Source organism: Myxine glutinosa, chromosome 6 (assembly GCF_964187855.1).
Source record: "Myxine glutinosa chromosome 6, kmMyxGlut1.1, whole genome shotgun sequence".
In the NCBI taxonomy this organism is placed as follows: Eukaryota; Metazoa; Chordata; class Myxini; order Myxiniformes; family Myxinidae; genus Myxine; species Myxine glutinosa.
In genome coordinates, this window is record NC_136266.1 from 159,040,677 (window position 1) to 159,058,952 (window position 18,276).

General features: G+C 46.2%; 1 protein-coding gene across 1 annotated transcript in view; it reads left to right on the forward strand.

The window, feature by feature from the left end:
- LOC137428947 (uncharacterized) overlaps positions 1 to 18,276 on the forward strand; it is a 127,386-nt gene that overhangs the window by 105,135 nt on the left and 3,975 nt on the right. The gene's annotated exons all lie outside the window — the stretch shown is intronic.

Below are 18,276 nucleotides of genomic sequence, written 5' to 3' on the forward strand. Positions count from 1 at the left end.
CGTCAACCGTTCTGATGATTGTGCTCTACTTACAGTTGCCAGAAGTCTGATAGAGAGAGAGAGAGTGAATTACTTCAAATACCTCGGCTCCTATACCAACACCCAGCATGACTTAGAGTGCAGAAAAGCTCAGGCTTGGGCAGCAGTTTATGCCCTCTGTAAAGTTTGGAAATATCCAGTTTGCAGACAGCGTAACTTAAGGGTCTCCAAAACTACAGTTGTGGAAATCCTTCTCTATGGGTGTGAATCCTGGATCGTGGCCCAAGCATTGGAGAAGTCACTGGATGGATGGTGCTTGCACCCGATTGCTTCGTAAGGTCCTGAATGTTTCTTGGCAAGACCATATCACTATAACAGGGATCTGTATGCTTCTTTGCCCTGCATCTCTGCTATTTTGAAGGAGCGCCACCTTTGAAAGATCGACACTGGAGGCGGTCCAAGTAACCCCTGAAAAGGGGTCGTCCCCTCACAACCCTTCAAGACGTCATTGAGAGAGACACCAGCTTGAGTAGCTTTGATTTAGTCAATGCTGTTTCATTGAGAATACTGGAAAAAATTCATTATGACACCATGACGTGGATTCCTAAAAAAATTAAAAAAATATTTTAAAGGCTTTTCGAGCTAAACAGTTGCATAGTCTCCACCTATTAATGCATAAGCTTAGCATGAGCCAGAGCTTCTCAGTATGATTGTGAAGCAGCCAATACCAGGAGGATAATTAATGCTGCAGCACAATCCTACTGAGAAGCTCATGCTCATGCCTAATATGCAGACTATGCAATTCTGTTTAGCCAGAAGAGCCTTTTTAAATATTAAATTGTTCTTGGCTACCCCCAGAACTATTTGGTATACCACAGATAGGTTAGTGTGTGGCAGACATTTTCTGTTGGTCAGGATGCACGCAGCAATAGCTAGTGTGGCACGAGCTTCTTGGTACCCAACTATAGTCCTGGCTCTGCTATACAAGTCCAGATATATTTTTTGTGCCCAAAGTTTGACACTTTATTTTAGTTATATGACCATTAAGCTTCAAAACTGACACAGGTAGACTTTTGAGATAGGAGACATTTGCTTGCTGAGGGGCCAAATTCGAAATGGCCACCGTTATGGGAAAACATGGAGGCAGCCATAACTTTGGATCTGGAAGGCGTAGAATGACAAACTTGATTTCAATTTTGGCAAATTTTGACACAACTGACACGTTGGACATGTATATATGTAATTTGATATGTCTACGGAAATGGAAGCTGGGAAAAAATCTGGGAAAAAAAAATCACAGAACCGTCGGAAAGCATCCGTAAATGAAAATTTACATTAAAAAAAACAGTAAATGCATATGTAAAAAACAAACAAAAAACCTCAATCAATATCTACTGTTTGAATATAGTAATTTCTTTAACTGTAAACTGTGAAATAGACGTCACAATCATGACTATAAATGAAGGAAAAAAAAGCGTCCGTCAATTAAAATTTACATTAAAAACCGGAAGCGCATCTGTAAAAAAAAACTTCGACATCTAGCTCGCCTAACCACACGTCACCTCACACCTTCGCAGAGGCACAGGCTTGTTTAAACTGAGGACAATGACCTGACTGAATTTGAGTTGCCATGTTGTCATTATTTACACCAATCATAATACAAACATTTATTTTGTACTAACAGAAGTAGCCGGCGTTGCCGGGGGGAGGGGGGGAAGGGGGTGATGGTGGGAGAGGAGGAGGAGGAGGGGGGAGGGGTGGGGAGAGGAGGAGGAGGGGGGAAGGCGAGGGGAGGAGGGAAAGGGGAGGAGAGGGGGGCAAGGGGAGGGGAGGGGTGATGGTGGGAGAGGGGGAGGGAGGAGGGGAGAGGGGGGAGGGGGAAGGAGGAGGAGGGGAGGGGAGGGGTGGGGAGGGGAGAGGAGGGGAGAGGAGGGGAGGGGTGGGGAGGGGAGAGGAGGAGGGGAGGGGAGGAGGGGGAAGGGGAGGGGAGGAGGTGATGGTGGGAGAGAGGGGAGGAGGGAAGGGGGAGAGAGAGGGGAAGGGGAGGGGAGGTGAGGGGGGAGGTGGGGAGAGGGGGTGGGGGAGAAGGGGGTGATGGTGGGAGATGAGGGAGGGAGGAGGGGAGAGGGGGGAGGGGGGAGGGGGGAGGAGGAGGGGAAGGGTGGGGAGGGGAGAGGGGGGGAAGGGGAGGAGAGGGGGGCAAGGGGAGGGGAGAGAAGGGGGACAAGGGGAGGGGAGGGGGGAGGCAGGAGAGGAAGGGGGTTCATATATATGCTGGTGGGTGAATGGGGTGAATGTGGTGTTCATCACGTTTCTGAGTTAAGTGTGATGCCGATCAGGAAGAAGAAGAAGCCGCACTACCAACTTCGTACACTTCCGGAATTGTTTGATTTATTTGTATTCAAATGTCTGGTGATTGTTTTGTATTTATTTATGCGAATGTGTACTTGTATATAACTGTCATTAATTTTAAAAAGCTTAGGCACTATCGAGTGATTTTTTAAAAAAATACTCCAAAAAAACTATCTTTTTTTCTTCAATTTTTTTTATTTTTATTTTTGCTGAAAACACTCCCAGGCACTGACTGATTAACCTCTGAAAGTTTGACGAAGATCCGTTCAGCCATCTCTGAGAAAAATGGCGACAGACAGACAGACACACACAGACAGACATCTCTCTTATAAACAACAACAACAACAGGCATTTGAAGGCCATTTTCCCTGCTAGAGCGGGGGTTAGCCTTGCGGTCCCCATGACAATCTTCTCCATTTTGCCCTATTTTCTGCATCTCTCCTTGTTAACCCCCTTACCCGCATTTCTTCTTCCACCATCTTTAGCCAAGTCTTTCTCGGTCTTCCCCGTCTTCTACTTCCTTCTACATTCATTTCCATCACTCTTTTCAACCAGTCACTTTCATCCTTCCTCAACACATGACCAAACCATCTCAACCTGTTTCTCTTCACAGCATCCATCACAGGCTCTATTCCTATCATCTTTCGCAATTCATCATTTGTCTTCCTCTCTCTCAACGATACTCCGCACATCCATCGAACCATTCGCATTTCCACCCTTTCCACCCTTCGTTGCTGCTCTACGTTCATTACCCATGTCTCGCTCCCATAAATCATAACACTTCTCACACATGCAGCATACACCTTTCCTTTCCCTTCAGCTTCAACGACACTCCCCTCCTCGTCAGCACGCCACTCAGTTCCCGAAACTTCTTCCATGCACATCTCACTCCAGCAACCGTTGCCGAGTCTGATCCACCTTCTCCATTCAGCATGTAGATATAGTAGATATAGTAGATAAATTAATTTGTGATATTGATGATATTGGTTCACGAGTTATCAAGTGACCACTATATTCGTCATGTGTGTGTGTCTGTCTGTGTGTGTGTCTGTCTGTCCACAGCACAACTACCCGATGATATCCGATCTTGATGAAACTTGGGTGGGAGGTTGATATCATGATCCAGTTGTGTCCTGCGTAGAGTGGGCGTATTGCGCCCATTGTGGGCGGAGCCACGCCCGAAAAAGGTTTTCTTTATAGGGGGTAATCGAGTTCAGGTTACATCTTCTCCGAGGGGTTTGGTGGAATCTGACAGGGGTTTCGGTATTTGGTTAGGCCAATGTCATGTGTCTAGTCCCACAGAGCTCGATTTTTCATTTTCGCCACAAGGTAAAGGTCACAAGGTCACAAAATTAAGAAGTCGATTTTTGATGGTTTTATTACATTGTTCACTTCCTGATAGGGTGAAATGTCGTACATGATCTTATATTATCACATACATAATGAAATACAAGTTTTCCAACAAATTTCAGAATCCTCGACCTTTGACCTTTGAAGGTCACAAAGGTCAACGTTTCAAAGTTGTCGGAATCGAACCGAATTTTCGGTATTGTGTAGCTAACTAACCTCATAACAGATAATACATTCCTATTAATATATTTTCAATGTCGGTTTTGACCTTTGTCATTGAATACCGCTCGCTCGTGAACCATCGTCGTTTCCTGACTTGTTATTTATTTGCAATCAAAAAATGTCCATGTGGTGTAAAATTCTAACGTCTAAATGGTCAAGGGTCGAAGCTGTCTAATCGGCCTAAAGTGTATCAGCGGTCTAAATGGTGTTAAGGTCGAACAGGTCGAATGGGACTTAAGGGGAGTATAAAGACTTAAAGGGTACAAAAGGTTAGAAGAGTGAAGGGATCTCAAGGTGTCTAAAGTATTGAAAGGGTCTTCAAGGTAAAAGTGGTCTTAAGGATCTTGAGGTTCTTCAGGATCTTGGGGTTTAATGGGTCTAAAGGGTCTTATGGGTCTTACAGGGTCTTCAATGTATTTTTGGGTCTTCAGGGTCTTTTGTGAATTTTGGGTATTTTGGGTCTTCAGCGTCTTTGGGTTATTTTGGATCTTTTTCCCAATTTTTTTTTTTTTGTATACAGAGTCGAAGCTCGTGTAAGAGCTAACACATTAAATACGAAAACATGTATGGACACATAAAATATGCAATAAAGGGAGTGGGAGACAAGAGGGAGAGAGAGAAAGAGGGAAGCACACAAGCACAGCAGCAGTAGAGAACAGGGACGTCGGTAGATCTGTGGAAGGGAGCGAGTTGGGGAGTTGGTGGGGGAGGAGGGAAGGGGGCGAGCTGTACACGGCATAAAGCAAATGAACACAAATATGAATGTCAGGAAAACAGTTGTAGATTGAAAGAGGTGGATTTGGGGTGTTTTAACGGGGTAGAAAAGATCAAAGTTTTCGATGGGGGAAGATAAGAGATGGTGGAGAACAGCTGTTTTAAAGACCTGGAGGGAGGAGAGGGATTGAAGAGATGGTGGGAGTTAGTTCCAGAGGTGGGAGAAAAGAGGAATGAAAGAGTGAAGGTGAGCAGAGAGTCTTGATTTTGGAAGTTTCACCAGAAAAGGGTTGCTGTCAGATCTTGTGCGACCTGAAGGAATATTTGGGGGACAGAGCACAGACAGAGCAGGGGGGTGGGGCTGGGCGGGAGAGGAGTCGGTAGAAGACAGAAAGACCACCAACTTGCCTGCAGTGGTCGAGTGAAAGGCCCTCTGAATCAGATTCCAATGATTGTAAAAGCCTTGGTCTCCACAGCGTGAAGCCGAGCTAGGTGTGAGGCAGGTGCACCAGCCCCGAATGAAGAGCAGTATCCCATTAAGCTCCGGGTGAAAGCTTTATATGTGTTGAGGGGCTCAGAAATGCCCAGAAAGGACTTCACATGACGGAGGATGCCCAGTCGGCTACTGGCTTTGTAGGCCAGCTTGGAAATGTGGTTTTCCCAGGAAAAATCATGGCAGATAGTGAGACCCAAAATCTTCAGTGACAGAACGTATTTGAGGGGATAGTTGAGAAAGTAGATGGGAGGGTTGTCCAGTTTGTCTTTTCGGAGAGACAAAGTGAGAGTGTGAGATTTTTCAGGATTGAAAGACATGTTCCACTTGTTTGATGAGTTTGTGATATTGGCCAGGTCTGCAGAGAGTGAAGAGGCTGCTGCTTGCCGGTCTGAGGGTTGAGATATGGAGCAGCCGAGAGTGGACTCATCAGCAAAGCGATAGAGAGGATTTTCCATCGAGTCGGAAAGATCATTGATGAAGACCAGAAAAAGCACAGGATTCAGAACACTGCCTTGAGGAAATCCAGCCTGGACAGGAAGAGGAGATGAGATAATTCCATTGAGGGCCACACTTTGACTATGACTGGAGAGGGAGTCCGCAAACCATGCGTGGAGGTTACCATGGATACCATAAAAGGAGAGTTTGGTGAGCAGAGCGGGGTGCCAGACAATATTGAAGGCACATGTTATGGCAAGGGAGATAGTTCTGATTTCCTGTTTGAGGTTGAGGACCTCCATTCATTGTTGAGACAGTGGAAGCAGCATGGCAAAAGTAGATTGACCGAGTCTGAATGCAAATTGATCATGCAAGATCAAGCCATTGGAGAAGAGGAAGGATTTGATTTTTTGTGTAATGTGGTAATGTTGGCTGATTTCCAAGCTGATGTCAGATGACCTTGAGCAAAAGAGAGGTGAGGAGAACAGAGAGAAGGTGAGATAGAGTGGCAGAGCAGGATTGTAGGACAAGTGGGCTAATGCCGTCTGGTCTCGTTGCAGAATCAGAGTCGAGGTTTGACATAAACGTCTCCACCTTGTCGGGAAAGAAGGACACAGATTCCAGGACCAGCTGGGTTCGACTGGGTAAGGTGGGAACAGAGAGAGACGGGTTTGGGACACAATATTTTGAGGCAAACACAGAGTTGAGGCGTTCGGCTTTGTCACATGCGGTGTCAACTGTGTAGCCATTTGAGGTAAGGGAGGGGATGGAGGGGGAACAAGCGTTACGCCCCGTATGGTGGGAGAGGAGGGAGGGGGTGATGGTGGGAGGGGGAACTATATATATATATATATATATATATATATATATACATATATATATATATATATATATATATATATATATATATATATGTATATACGTATATATGTATATATATATATATATATACATACGAGCAGAAGTACCCGGCATTGCCGGGCGGGGGAGGAGGATGGGAGGGGGAAGAGGAGGGGAGGGGAATGGGGGGAGGGGGAAGGGGGGAGGGGGGGAGGGGAAGGGGGAAGGGGAGGGTGTGGGGGTGCCCGGGGGAAGAAGGGCCCCTCCCCCCCCCTCCCCCACTTCCCCCTCCCCTCCCCCTCCCCACTCCCCCCCGTTCCCCTGCCCTCCTCTTCCCCCTCCCCTCCTCCTCCCCCTTAACACCAGGGGGGTTGACTCAGCCTGTCATCCTACCGAGGTCGGCAAATCGAGTACCAGTTCACTGGTAATTCCCTGTGTGCCGCAAGAGGCGCCTAACAGGGTTGGCGGCACGAACCCGGAAGTCGGAACTCATTGTCGTCAAATAAATGTAGCATGTATGTTTCACTCTCTGTCACATGCCGTTGGTCCCATGTCAATCGGATGAAGTTGAAAAATTAACATTACGAAGTTTCTCTGGGAGGTACTGATTCCGAATAATGAAGTTGAAAAATTAACGTTCCGAAATACGCTAATTACGCTAACAGAAGCGCTGGCGCTGCGAAGCGCTAGAGGGAGCGCTGCGCTCCCTCCCTTCGATTCCCTCCCTCTTCTGCTAGCGCTTCTGCGCTAATACGCTAATTTAAAAACCCAAAGTTTTTTTTAAAATTTAAGGTGTGCTGTAGTTGCTATGAGATGTACTGATTCCGAATATGCCTTTGGTTTTTCTCTGCGATGAGTAGTTCTCGAGTTATAAGAGGACAAACAAACGTACTTTACTGCTTTATATATATAGAAGTTGGTGCGATTCGGCCAAGGAATCCCAGAGATAATTGCAATTAAGTGAGCCGTGACGTCACGGAACGCGCCGCCAGTAATCTATCTATAATTCCAGTAATCTCTGTGTGTTTGTTTGTTTGTTTGTCTGTGACCGCTGTTTCTCGACAACCACGGGTCCGATATACTTTAAACTTGCCAGGTATATTGCTGGGGACCCGAGGATGTGCCTTTTCAAGGTTTCATATTAATCGGACAATTACTTACCGAGCTATGTCCAAAAAACGATTCAACCAATCAGAGAGCAGCGAGCTATCGCGTGTGCCGAACGTGGCGAACACACTCTGCCTCGGATGGCACATTTGAGAGCGTATTCATTTATTTCACGTTTGCAAACTATGTTGGCGCTATGTTGGCGTTAAACTATGTTTTAAAACTAATAAAAACCATTTCATGTAAATAGAGGGGGGGGGGGGGGGGATTGTCACTGTACTCGCAAGCCGTTCGCCGTTCGCTTTGGCGTTGCGAATGAACCAAAACATTTCATGAACCAAACCATTTCATGTAAAGCGTTCGCCGTTCGCTTTGGCGTTGCGAATGGACCAAAACATTTCATGAACCAAACCATTTCATGTAAATAGAGGGGGGGGGGGGTTGTCACCGTACTCGCACCCACGTACCCACGTACCCACGTACGGGCATTGCACCCACGTACGGGTATGCCCTAGTATATTATAATTTATGGTAATCTATGCAGCACGACATGGTCATCAGGGAAAACAAGGCACCTTTGCCGGCGCAAAACGGCTCTCCCAGGGTCAAACTCGGTGTCGTTGTGAGCGCACGGTTCAGCCCTTCAAGAAAATGTTTATTTTGTAAAAATCGAACCACGCGTTAAAAAGATATGAATGTTTTGTTCGCCGGCACGTCGGCGCTCGAATCGGCTCGCGATAAAATCCAACACGTCCTTTGTCGGGGTCGTCTGAACCAACCACGGGGCCTAGAAGGCTGGGACCGGTCTCAAAAGTTAGGTCTCTATCATATCTCGTAATGCTGGAAGCTGCACGTCTCTGTGATAATCTTGTGGACCATGACAAGAGATCGTGCGAGTCGCTCGCAACGGCTTCAAGCACTTCCGCATTCGACCATTTCATGAACGCCATACACCCCGCCCATCAAAGCGCGTACGTATTAAACGAACATACAGTGGCCCATGTGTCGTCATTTGCGCATGCGCCAAAGTCTTTGCAGGAATATGAAGCACCGGAACAGCGCATTTGGGCATGCGCAAGAGTGAGAACCGCCTGTGCACCATTACGCTAACAGAAGCGCTGGCGCTGCGAAGCACTAGAGGGAGCGCTGCGCTCCCTCCCTTCGATTCCCTCCCTCTTCTGCTAGCGCTTCTGTGCTAATACGCTAATTTTAAAACCCGAAGTTTTTTTTAAATTTAAGGTGTGCTGTAGTTGCTCTGAGACGTACTGATTCCGAATATGCCTTTGGTTTTTCTCTGCGATGAGTAGTTCTCGAGTTATAAGAGGACAAACAAACAAACATACTTTACTACTTTATATATATATAGATATAGCCCGTTCCCGTCACAAACATATCCCCCGAAGCCCGTTCCCGTCACAAAGGGGAGATTAAACTCCTTTTTTCCCCCTTGGTCTTCGGGTCCGCGAGACTGAGTCGCCACTTCTGGGCAAACGTGGAAAAGGGTTTCGGGACAAATTCACACGTACCTTTGGTACCCACGCCGCAACGGAAGCGGGGATCGAGCCTCGCATGAGCCACGCTTAATCGAGTACGCCCGAGCGGAATGTGTATCACGTACTGTTACTTTTCTATTGGAACCCGATTAGAGCGGTTTTAGTCGTACCATGCGAAGCCAATGATGGAAGAGACAGGATGGTCAAATCAGAAGAAAGAACAGGATTTATTTACACTATGTACAAGGATTGGTAGAAGGAAAGGGACACAGGGCAGAGCTTAGTCAGTCTTAACTTAATTCCCAGACAATGTGCCCACTCACATACACGGGGAGATGGAGGAAGGATGTTCGTGCGCCAAACGCGCCTGCTTCGGTCGCTCCGGGACAGCTCACCCGGCGTGGCCCGCTGGCAGTCACGGCACGTATCCAGGCAGCAGATATCCAGATAACACGCCCCCGCAGGCAGGAGGGAAATCGCGCGTCTATGGCCAGGCATGGGTCGTTCTTTACAGCGCACGATTAATACTGCGCAGAGTGTGGGGAACAGGGCAAAGTTCATGTACAACGAGGCAATTCAATATGTTCTGCCTTTTCGTGCCGTTCGTTCTCTTAATCTCGTGCGCTCCTGATCCGCCGTCTCCTCTCGTCTCCGTCTCATCTGACGTGGGGGATCGGAGCAGGGTTATATGGCCCCGCCCCGGACCGACTCGAATGTTCCAAACCCCGCCTCCTGCCGCAGTGGTAAGCCACTCCCCTCGAGCCCTGATTGGCGGCTCGTGCTTACCGATGGCTCCTCCTGCCCCGCCTTCCTTCGGCCTCGGTCGACTCGTTCAGGCCTGCCGCGTGGTATTTCAGTGCTAAACCAAAACCAAAGCGCCATAAGAACACCTAATCTCACTAGCCTACTCATCGCAAGACTAAACACAGGAAAGGGCTACGCTTACATTCACTAAGAAATAACTGAACTATCGTGAGGCTACGTTGTGGTGTAACTAACTAAGAGGGGAAATTAACCTTTATTTCAAAACCGCAACAATATATACATACACACTTTATTTCCCTTTACAAATATTATTACACAAATATAATGTGCCAGCGCAATGGCCTAATGGATAAAGCATCAGACTCCCAAACTAGGGGTTGTGGGTTCAAATCTCATCTTCGTTGAATATTTTTCCCCCCATTACTTTTTCCAAGTCTTTTATATCGTCTTGAATCATGAACAAATGAACATCTTGCAGAATGAGCAAATGCATTTTGTTCGTATTTAAAACTTAATTATTCTTAAACCTGAATTTCAGCTTCATCTATATAATAATAGCGTAAGGACTCGACTTTGTTATCCCTTTTACGCCGCACCCAGTGACCCGATGCCCATGGCACTAATGGATTTACGATCTACGAACCGCGCTCTTTGTTTATCACGTACAGCCATACTCGAAAAATCTGAATTAGCCGACGTTGGGGCCCAAAAGCATCCGATTAACTGCCGATACGACGCCATCTTACGACGCCATCGTATTGGCGTCTGCTGGGCGAAGGCGAAGCAAGCCGTCCGCTGATTGGACAATCCAGAGCATGCATTTGTGCCGGTGTCGGCGATCGTTGTTCATATACGCACTCTTCATTCTCATCTTTCTTCCTAACTCTTACTCGGACAAGCAAATCCCCTATGCCATCCATAATGGTACACTCTATCCATACACCACATCCTCCCTTCCGTGGATGTTCCATGGGTTTCGGCTAGTTATGAGCATTGCTCCACATCAAATTGTTTATTGTGTGGAATTATTATAAGCAGTGAACCTGTTTTAGCTTCAAACGCTACTCAGGTTAATATTTTGGAGTGATGGAGGTAGTGGCGGCGTTAGGGGTGTGTATCCCCTGCAATTGCACGGGGCCCAATATATCGGGGCCCCCAGATAACACGCCCCCCCTCCCCAATATATCGGGGCCCCCAGATAACACGCCCCCGCCCCTCCCCAATATATGGGGGCCCCAGATAACACGCCCCCACATCTCCCCAATATATGGGGGCCCCAGATAACATGCCCCCGCCCATCCCCAATATATGGGGGCCCCAGATAACACGCCCCACCACCCCTCCCCAATATATCGGGGCCCCCAGATAACATGCCCCCACCCCCCCCCCAATTTATCAGCGCCCCCAGATAACACGCCACGCCCTCCCAATATATCGGGGCCCCCAGATAACACGCCCCTCCCCAATATATCGGGGCCCCCAGATAACACGCCCCGCCCCTCCCCAATATATCGGGACCCCCAGATGATCATGCCCCCGCCCTCCCCAATATATTGGGGCCCCCAGATAACATGCCCCCGCCCTCCCCAATAGATCAGGGCCCCCAGATAACACGCCCCCGCCCCTCCCCAATATATCGGGGCCCCCAGATAACACGCCCCCGCCCCTCCCCAATATATCGGGGCCACAGATAACATGCCCCCACCCTCCCCAATTTATCGGGGCCCCCAGATAGCACGCCCCCGCCCTCCCCAATATATTGGGCCCCCCAGATAACACGCCCCCACCCCTCCCCAATATATCAGGGCCCCCAGATAACACGCCCCCCCTCCCCAATATATCGGGGCCCCCAGATAACACAGCCCCGCCCTCCCCAATATATCGGGGCCCCCAGATAACACACCCCCACCCCTCCCCAATATATCAGGGCCCCCAGATAACACGCCCCTCCCCAATATATCGGGCCCCCAAGATAACACACCCCTCCCCAATATATCAGGGCCCCCAGATAACACGCCCCCACCCCTCCCCAATATATCAGGGCCCCCAGATAACACGCCCCCACCCCTCCCCAATATATCAGGGCCCCCAGATAACACGCCCCCACCCCTCCCCAATATATCAGGGCCCCCAGATAACACACCCCCACCCCTCCCCAATATATCAGTGCCCCCAGATAACACGCCCCCACCCCTCCCCAATATATCGGGGCCCCAACCCCACCGAACGTGGTCCACAATCAATAAACAGCACAAAGGGAATGCTCCATCTCAAGGAAATAAAGCATTGTCACGTGATTAATCTATTTAAAACACGTTTTTCCTGATGTTTAACTCGACAGGAGCACAGATGACAGTGTTACCGAAATTAACTTTGTTCGTTGAAAAAGCGGCAAATCAGAAACGGCTCCTCTGTCTGGCACAAGTCCTGGGAATGTCTTGTATTACCAATCAGCTTGTGGACAGCTCGCCAGGTGGCTCGTGGTGTTAGGTGAGTTTAGTAAGTTACGTTATGATAAAAGTGTGTGTGTGTGTGTAGGAATCCTTTCTGTCTATTAATTACGTACGTCTATTAAATGGTATCCTGGTACTATTGACCAGCAGTCCACCTAGTCACATAAAATAATTTGAAATATATCTTCGGGAGCAGCCAGGGGGTATCACGTTATTCTTTTTATTACTAACAATTGTTGTTAATATTGTTATTTATTACCCTGCACTAACGAAGCGAAAAGCAGAGTTAGGTGATCGTTTGCGTATGTGTGGTGTACGTATGAGTGTCTGCATTTTAAAAATTCATTTTCTTGGCAACCGTTGATTCGATTGACACGAAATTTTCACCATACGAGTGCCTCCTCCTGTAGAATTTTTTATTCACAATTATGACGTCATAAGTCACATGGTATGGATGCCATCTTGGAAAAAAGTTGCACCTCCATCTCAGAAGCCACACAATGGAAAAAAAAATTAAACGTGGGTCATTGTCAAATACTCCCCATGGGGAATAAGATATGTTAATGAGGATGTCATCAGTACCTTCATTGTGACGTCATAATTCGACAAGTATAACGCTTGATCTGATCAGTACAGAATGAATGTTTTTCTCTGCAACTGTTGGTCCAATGAACACGAAATTTTCACCATAGGAGTGCCTCCTTCTGCATCATTTTTAATGATAATTATGACGTCATAGGTCACCACCTTGTGGTACAGGTACAGGTCACCACCTTGGAAAAACCGAAAAAGTTGCACGTCTATATCTCCGAAACTGCTCGATGGAAAAAATTGAAACGTTGCTCTTTGTAAAGAACTCCACATGCGGAATGAGTGTTGTTAACGATGACGTCATTGGCGCCTCAATTATGACGTCATAATTTGACAAGTAGAATGCTTAGTCCGATCGGTTTGAAATTTATTGAGTGTGATCTACACAACAATTCCTGGCGAAAATGTCAGGGCATAGAAAAGGCCCCTTTATATATGGTATATTCCACGTGGCAAAGTATAGAAAAGAAGGGACATTCAAAAAAAAAAAAAAAACTTATGTGCATGCTGGACTACCCTTGTGTTCTTTGGAGGAACCAAGTAATGCTCTGGAAAAGAAAAGTTCATATAAAGGGGTGCCAATTTGATTCATACACCTGCATGAAGAAGTAAATGTATTTTCAATGCAGTTCCAGTCTCTTGGTTTCAAACGGACCTCTTGGTGGTCCTTCATTTTTCTGTAAATTATTAAAATGCCATACATAATATTAGTTTTCTATTTTATTGCAGAAGTAGGTGCACATATACAATTCATCCATCATCTCTTATTATCATCAGTATTCATCATGTACATGTCACGTTTGTCCAATATGTCTGTAATGTCAACACTTGCAAGTTTATGTAATGTGCAATTATGGTCCAAAAGGGACTGGTAAAAGAGGCTGCACTGCACATGTGTACAATTCTTTCATCTAATCCAATTGTTGCCTATAATGTGCACATACATGGTGCTTGTCCAACGCTTTTCCCCGAAGAATACATCACACCCAACATGTCTGCAGTTGGTTGGTACATAGTACATGCTATGTACATAGTATATAGCTTTATTAATTTTTTTTAACAAATTAGATTTCACACATATGCACATTAACTTATGTGTTTTCGGATTCAAGGTACACAGAAAACTTTACGTACTGATGGGTTTTAACCTATATATGTAGGGCGTCCCTTTATATGAACTTTTCTAGAGCATTACTTGGTTCCTCCTAAGAACACAAGGGTAGTCCAGCATGCACCAGATTTTTTTTTTTTGAATGCCCCTTCTTTTCTGTACTTTGCCAAATGGCACATACCATATAAAGGGGCCTTTTCAATGCCCCTGGCATTTTCCCCAATAATCTTATTATAATAGAGCAAACGTATATGGTTATGTATGTTTATATGCGACCAAAACGTATTCTTCAAATAAAATTAACACCCAAAACACATTCCGTGAACTCTTAATTACGTTTAGACTGCCGAGACCCCTCAGACCTTTGATGACCCTTTAAGTCCCCCAGACCCTTAAGACCACCAAGAACCATGAAGACCCAAAATAACCTAAAAGACCCAAAACACCCAGAAGGACCAAAACACCATGAAGACCCAAAACACCCTGAAGACCCAAAACACCCTGAAGACCCAAAACACCCTGAAGACCCAAAACACCCTGAAGACCCAAAACACCCTGAAGACCCAAAACACCCTGAAGACCCAAAACACCATGAAGACCCAAAACACCCTGAAGACCCAAAACACCCTGAAGACCCAAAACACCCTGAAGACCCAAAACACCCTGAAGACCCAAAACACCCTGAAGACCCAAAACACCCTGAAGACCCAAAACACCCTGAAGACCCAAAACACCCTGAAGACCCAAAACACCCTGAAGACCACAAAGACCCTTAAAGACCCTGAAGACCCAAAACATCCCAAAGACCCAAAAGACCCCTAAGACTCGAAACACCCTGAAGACCCAAAATATTCTTTAAGACCCAAAAGACCCTGAAGACCCAAATGTCCACAAATACCCAAAATAACCCAAAGACCCAAAACACCCTGAAGACCCAAAAGATCCCAAAGACTCAAAACACCCCAAAGACCCAAAAGATTCTTAGACTCAGAGGAACCAAAAGACCCTGAAGACCCAAAAGCCCCTGAAAACCCAAAAGACCCTGTATACCCCAAAGACTCCGAAGATCCAAAACACCCCAAAGATCCAAAATACCCTTAAAGGCCCAGAGCATCCAAAAGACCCTGGAGACCCAAATGGCCATGAAGACCCAAAACACCATGAAGACCTGAAAGACCCCAAATACCCAAAAGACACCAAAATGGTCAAAGATGCCTATCCCTCTGAAACAACGTGTGGTGAGGCATGCGGAGCGTGCTGAGTCACTCCAGTATATACAGTGCATTCAGAAAGTATTCAGACCCTTTCACTTTTTTCACAATTTGGTATGTTGCAGACATGCTGAAATAGTTTATATTCATTTTTTCCCTCATCAATCTACACTTAATACCCCATAATGGCAAAGAGAAAACAGGATTTTAGAAAGTTTTACAAATTTATTAAAAAGAAAAAACTGAAATATCACATTGACATAAGCATTCATACCCTTTGCTATGACACTTGAAATTTAGCTCAGGTGCCTCCCATTTCTCTTGATCATCATTGAGATGTTTCTACACCTTGATTGGAGTCCACCTGTGGTAAATTCAATTGATTGGACATGATTTGGACAGGCACACACCTGTCTATATAAGGTCTCACAGCTGACAAAGCTTATCAGAGCAAAAACCAAGCCATGAGGTCGAAGGAACTGCCTGCAGAGCTCAGAGAAAGGATTGTGTTGAGGAACAGGTCTGGGGAAGCCGACATAAAAATTTGTGCTGCATTGAAGGTTCCCAAGAGCACAGTGGCCTCCATAATTCTTAAATGGAAGAAGTTTGGAACAACCAGGACTCTTCCTAGAGCTGGCCGCCCGGCCAAACTGTGCATTCGGGGGAGAAGGGCCTTGGTAATACTATAGAGGTGACCAAGAACCCGATGGTCACTCTGCCTGAGCTCCAGAGATCCTGTGTGGAGATGGGAGAAACTTCCAGAAGGACAACCATCACTGCAACACTCCACCGTTCTGGGGTTTATGGCAGATTGGCCAGACGGAAGCCTCTCCTCAGAGAAAGACACATGAAAGCCCACTTGGAGTTTGCAAAAAAAGCACCTAAAGGACTCTCAGACTGTGAGAAACAAGATTCTGTGGGCTCTCATGCATCTTTCACTGAGGAGAGGCTTCTGTCTGGCCACTCTGCCATAAACCCCAGAACGGTGGAGTGTTGCAGTGATGGTTGTCCTTCTGGAAGTTTCTCCCATCTCCACACAGGATCTCTGGAGCTCAGGCAGAGTGACCATCGGGTTCTTGGTCACCTCGATTACCAAGGCCCTTCTCCCCCGATTGCTCGGTTTGGCCGGGCGGCCAGGTCTAGGAAGAGTCCTGGTTGTTCCAAACTTCTTCCATTAAAGAAGTATGGAGGCCACTGTGCTCTTGGGAACCTTAATGCAGCAGAAATATTTTTGTAGGCTTCCCCAGATCTGTACCTCGACACAATCCTGTCTCTGAGCTCTGCAGGCAGTTCCTTCGACCTCATGGCTTGATTTTTGCTCTGATATGCATTGTCAGCTGTGAGACCTGATATAGACAGGTGTGTGTCTTTCGAAATCATGTCCAATCAATTGAATTTACCACAGGTGGACTCCAATCAAGGTGTAGAAACATCTCAAAGATGATCAAGAGAAATGGGAGGCACCTGAGCTAAATTTCAAGTGTCATAGCAAAGGGTCTGAATACTTATGTCAATGTGATATTTCAGTTTTTTCTTTTTAGTAAATTTGCAAAACTTTCTAAAATCCTGTTTTCGCTTTGTCATTATGGGGTATTGAGTGTAGATTGATGAGGGAAAAAATGAATTTAAACGATTTCAGTGTAAGGCTGCAACATAAGTGAAAAAAGTGAAGGGGTCTGAATACTTTCTGAATGCACTGTATAATACATATACATACATACGTATGTTGTTGTAGGTTCGGGGGAATGCATGGAGCTCACGAGGGGTCGGCTTGGACCCACTACACGACCTCTGACACCCTGAAACCAACAAACTACGGATAACTCTGCGACCCGACGGGATGCTGAGCAACCATGCATGCCATCTGAGGAGGATAAATCTGGCAGGATCCCTGCACGAAGGCTCGCGTTACTTTACCGGGGATGTAGCCCTTCTCAGATGGGGAACCACGGTCTTGACTTCCCACTCTGTCTACTTATTATGTACGACTGAGCAAAACCACAGGTGGGAGCTCGGCTAAACTAGCGCAGCGAATCAATGGGATAGAACTTCCCATCTATTTATTATGTATGCTATATCTAACCAATGGAGAAACAGACAATCGAGCAGGTTGGAAACAGTTTATATGGTTTAAAAACATGCATTTACATGCAATATTTCTAAGCAATGCAGTGTCATAGAAAAGAACTTCGGCCCTTACACATTCTTAGCTTACTCTATACACATAACAGGCTTGCGTCAATCCCTCTGGGTAAATTAGACAGGAAGAGAGAGAGGAAGAGAGGGAGAGGGGGAGAGAGGGAGAGAGGGAGAGAGGGAGAGAGGGAGAGAGGGAGAGAGGTAGAGAGGTAGAGAGGGAGAGAGGGAGAGAGGGAGAGAGGGAGAGAGGGAGAGAGGGAGAGAGGGAGAGAGGGAGAGAGGGAGAGAGGGAGAGAGGGAGAGAGAGCACCTTGCTCACCTGATGCGAACATAAGGTCAGGACGAATATGAGCCAATGCCTTGGGCTTGCATGACTTCCTTTGGAACTGGCCAAGCCAATCTCCTGATTTAAATCCAATGGAGCAGCATTTCACCTGCTGAAGAGGAGACTAAAGTCAGAAATCCCCCAAAACAAACAACAACTGAAAATTGCTGCAGAGAAAAACTTTTGAAAAAGTATCTCAAAGGGAGATACTAAGGGTTTTGTGATGTCATTTGTTCACATACTTGATGCAGTTATTCCATGCGAGGGGTATGCAACCAAATTCTAACTATTATACTAGTTTAACTTACTTCAAGTTGATCTGTTCCATTACATGTGCTTAACTAAAATGGGGGGACTGAACATAAAAAGTGCTATTGTTCTACAATGGAAAACGTATATTCATAGAAATACCATTAAATAAAAGCTGACTTTCTGTACTCTTGCCTCATATTCATCTTTTGATCTCAAATCCAAATTTCTTGAGAACACAGAAATAATAACAAATCTGACTTCACTCTTCAAATACTTAAGGAGGGCACTGTATACATATACAGTATCTACCATATAAAACATGATGTCAGTTTGTCTGTTTGTTCAGATGTCTGTCCCCCTTCATAAGGGTAGGTTTTTAAGGCCAAATTTTTTTTTAAGGCTCGGTCTATTTTTGAGGATAAAACAAACTCGAAAAACATT